We start from the raw sequence: 4,952 nt of genomic DNA on the forward strand, positions 1-4,952 counted from the left end.
CATTATGTTTTCACCTCGATCAATCATACGAAGGCCGAAATCTATTTCGACTGTATACAGATAGTCCCCTCGTTTCTCGGGAAGGATGTGGTGAGAAACGATATGATTTTTCAACCGCTCGATCGGATTATAAGCTGATGTTTACATTGGGCTCAACCATGACGCACGTGATAGCTGTCCCGTTGATTTAGTCTTTCAAGGCATTTAATGTATGTCAGACGGTGATCGGCCACCGCTGATACTGAACCGCCATTGCTTTAACCTATAAATAGCCTTTCCTTTGATCATTTACCACTTTTACATCTTCAATCTTTCAAATTTCCCAAGTTCTTTTTCGTACCCTCTGAGTTTATTCGCCAATCTGTGATTCCTATTTGCAAAAGCCCTTCTTCAAAATTACCAAATCTTTGTTAGTTTCTTCTATTCTTGACCTTTAAATTCAAAAATGGCGAAAACATCACAAACCATTCCTCAGAAAAAGAAAGCTTCATCTTCGCAGCCTGCCGCCGACGAAACACCGGTAGAGCCACGACCTGAGGAGTGCGTTCCTCGGGCGTGTGTTCTTACCTCTAATTTTAAGGTCGATAAAGGCTCATCGGTTCCCGGCCGATATGAGCCAGTATCGATGTACATGTGTTCGATAACCGAGGGGTACCTCAAACAGCTGAAAAAAGATTGCAATTGGGAGGGTAAAGAAATAATAATCCCTTCTTCTGACGAAGATATCACCACTTACGTGAAAGGGTTTTTAAGTGTGTATACTTACCCTTTCACGTTAGAGCCCCTCGATTTTGTTATTATTGACTTCTGCCGTCAATACCAAATAACTCTAGGTCAGGTCCATCTTTCTTTTTGGCGGATTGTTATTTTGATTCGGTACTTTGTGAACAAAATCGAGGGGATGTCGTTCACCCTCGGCCACCTCATCCGATTACACCGTCCCCGCCTTTTTCGAGGAGGGTTAATAAAACTTCAGCGTCGGGCTACTAAGGCTCTATTCTCGAGCATTGACGAGGACATCAATCGAGGATGGATGGGCAAGTTCATTTGAGTAAGGACTTCGGACTTGACTCCGACTGAAAAAATGCCTTTTTCCGAGGAGTGGAATATGAAACGTAAGTTTGATTCTGTTGTTACTTCCATTTCACCCTTTCATTTCTTTTCTCACTGATATTCTTCTTTCTGTGATGCAGCGATTCCCTGGATGCCCGGAGCAGTTCCCGATCTCAAGAATTGGGTACGAGCTTTGGCTTTGACCTCCACATACTCCGAGCGCGCATGGCGTGATTTGTCAAAGGGCCGATGGGAGGCAAAACATCACGGTAAGCCCCTTTCTCGTACCTTTTGGTAGTTCGAATGAGACGCTTTCCATATACTTTAATAAAATTTTCCATATGTAGGCGTGTGCAAAGATGCGATTTTGAGACCCTCGTCCATCGAGGAAGAGGCTTCGGCCTCTGTCCCAAAGCTGGTGAAAGATAATAAGAGGAAAAGAGCCTCCGTTCCCAAAAATCCAAAACCGAAGAAGAAGGCGGCTCGTAAGCCGAGCAAGAATACCATTCCTTTGACCGTAGAATTAGTTTTGCGTCTAAGGGATGAAGACAAAGAAGAAGAAGAAGAAAATGATGGGTCCGCGCTGGCGGACCGAACGAAGAAGACCACCGATGTTCCACAGGCAGCTGGATCGATGGTGGTTCATAAGGCTCCGCCTCGAACTGAGGATATATCGGAGAAGGATTTGGGCAGAGTCCCCGAGTTGTTGGAGATCGAAGATGCTTCCCATCGAAGCCAACGGATGGGGGACATGTCTAAAGGGGCTCTCTTTGAATCTCTTCTAACCGAAGAGAATGCTCCAAGTGATTCACTTGGGGCACTAACAATCAAGGACTCGCCCACCTTCCCAACTTTTTCACCAGGGGCAATTCAGGAAGCCTAAGCTTTGGGGGCCCTCGAACTAGATAGGCCTCATGATGGAGAGGATCCTTTTCATGACCTGTTTACCGGTGTCGAGGATGTTGCCGGTACTAGTGATGCATCGAACCTTTTTTACGGGGTGCAGCGGGCTTTGAATAAGGTAAGCCTTAAATTATTTTGTTGGTATTACTTTAATGTTTGCTTTTCTTTTCTAACTTCGTTTCTTCTTTCTTTGCAGGCCGCGACAGCTCATCAAGAAGCATGTTCTCGGTCCCGAGCCGAGCTACGTCGATATGAGGCCGATCTTCAACGGGTTATTGAGGAGAGGAACTCCCTTAAACTCCTCTTAGGGCAAAGGGCATAGGAAATAAAAGACCTCCGAGTTGAGTTGGCCAAGGCTCACTAAGATCAGACTGATCCATCTGATCAGGTAATGATACTTTTAAAAGCCTAAGGGCTCGATACTGGAACGATGGCTAATTGTTTGGTCTCACAGCTGCAACAGAAAATTGAGATGATCGGGAAACTCCGTGAGAAGATCGATGAGATAAAAGCGGAGTCCTTGAAGTGGAAAAAAGGGATGGACTGCTTTGCTGCAGAGAAAGAAGCTGCTCGAACTCAATTATCAGCGACCGAAAACCAACTTCAAAGTATGAAGGAGAAAGGCTCGGCTCAAGCAAGAAGAATAAAGGAGCTCGAGGCTCGGCTCAAGCAAGAAGAATAAAGGAGCTCGAGGCTCGGTTGGCCTCCGAACTTGCCAAGGCCAAATCTGATGCTGAAAAGGCAAAGGCCGATGCGGATGCACTCGTGGCAATCTATCGGGCCAATGCTGAAGCTGCCCAGGTCTAAGCAAGAGAGGCAGCCGAGACCGCCGATACTCGAGCACATTGGGTCGCTGAACTTGCTAAGTGTAGATCTCGGAGGGAGAACCTCGAGGAGATCCATGCTCGAGGTTTCGACCTCGCTGAAGAGATAAAAAGGGCCAAAGAACTCGAAGCTGATGCTGAAGCCTTGGTTTTTTATGGCGATGATGATGATAATGATGATGATGATGGGAGCAAGAGTGGGTCCGAGAACGGGGGGAGCCCGGCGGAGAAGAGACCGCTCCTGGAGATAGCCCTTAGTTTCTATGTTGTAATCAATCATGTAAACAATCTTGTATATAAAATATCTTTTTGTTTTACTGTCTTGCTTTCTGTTTTGTTTCCTGCCTTGTGAAGATTTTATTCATGCCTTATGAATATTTTCATAAGGATTTAGGCAATTCGATCAAATTTGGACTTCATTGGCTTTATAAATGAGCAGGCGTTTACTCAATCTTGAAATAAGGTAGCCCATAGGCTTAGTAGTCGAGTCGAGTGATTGTTCGAACTTGCAGTATGATGTAGCCCTTAGGCTTAGTGGTCGAGTGAGTGCTTGCTTTAACTCAAAATAAGAATAGCCCGTAGGTTTATTAGTCGAGTGAATGTTTCAAACTCGAATTAATGTAGAACTTGAAGTAATGTAGCCCGTAGGCATAATGGTCAAGTGAGTGCTTGCTCGAACTCGAAATAAGAATAGCCTATAAGCTTATTAATCGAGTGAATGTTTCGAACTGGAAGTAATATAGCCTGTAGGTGTAATGGTCGAGAGAGTGCTTACTCGAACTCGAAATAAGAATAGCCCGTAGGCTTATTAATCGAGTGAATATTTCGAACTCAAAGTAATGTAGCCCGTAGGCGTAATGGTCGAGTGAGTGCTTGCTCGAACTCGAAATAAGAATAACCCATAGGATTATTTGTAGAGTGAATGTTTCGAACTCGAAGTAATGTAGCCCGTAGGCGTAATAGTCGAGTGAATGCCTGCTCGAACTCGAAATAAGAATAACCCGTAGGCTTATCAGTCGAGACCGCCGATACTCGAGCACATTGGGTCGCTGAACTTGCTAAGTGTAGATCTCGGAGGGAGAACCTCGAGGAGATCCATGCTCGAGGTTTCGACCTCGCTGAAGAGATAAAAAGGGCCAAAGAACTCGAAGCTGATGCTGAAGCCTTGGTTTTTTATGGCGATGATGATGATAATGATGATGATGATGGGAGTAAGAGTGGGTCCGAGAACGGGGGGAGCACGGCGGAGAAGAGACCGCTCCTGGAGATAGCCTTTAGTTTCTATGTTGTAATCAATCATGTAAACAATCTTGTATATAAAATATCTTTTTGTTTTACTGTCTTGCTTTCTGTTTTGTTTCCTGCCTTGTGAAGATTTTATTCATGCCTTATGAATATTTTCATAAGGATTTAGGCAATTCGATCGAATTTGGACTTCATTGGCTTTATAACCGAGCGGGCGTTTACTCAAGCTTGAAATAAGGTAGCCCATAGGCTTAGTAGTCGAGTCGAGTGATTGTTCGAACTTGCAGTATAATGTAGCCCTTAGGCTTAGTGGTCGAGTGAGTGCTTGCTTTAACTCAAAATAAGAATAGCCCGTAGGTTTATTAGTCGAGTGAATGTTTCGAACTTGAATTAATGTAGAACTTGAAGTAATGTAGCCCGTAGGCATAATGGTCAAGTGAGTGCTTGCTCGAACTCGAAATAAGAATAGCCTATAAGCTTATTAATCGAGTGAATGTTTCGAACTGGAAGTAATATAGCCTGTAGGTGTAATGGTCGAGAGAGTGCTTACTCGAACTCGAAATAAGAATAGCCCGTAGGCTTATTAATCGAGTGAATATTTCGAACTCAAAGTAATGTAGCCCGTAGGCGTAATGGTCGAGTGAGTGCTTGCTCGAACTCGAAATAAGAATAACCCGTAGGCTTATTTGTAGAGTGAATGTTTCGAACTCGAAGTAATGTAGCCCGTAGGCGTAATAGTCGAGTGAATGCCTGCTCGAACTCGAAATAAGAATAGCCCGTAGGCTTATTAGTTGAGTGAATATTTCGAACTCGAAATAAGAATAGCCCGTAGGCTTATTAGTCGAGTGAATATTTCAAACTCGAAGTAATGTAGCCCGTAGGCATAATGGTCGAGTGAGTGCTTGCTCGAACTCAAAATAAGAATAG

This window comes from Nicotiana tomentosiformis, chromosome 4 (assembly GCF_000390325.3).
Source record: "Nicotiana tomentosiformis chromosome 4, ASM39032v3, whole genome shotgun sequence".
Lineage (NCBI taxonomy): Eukaryota > Viridiplantae > Streptophyta > Magnoliopsida > Solanales > Solanaceae > Nicotiana > Nicotiana tomentosiformis.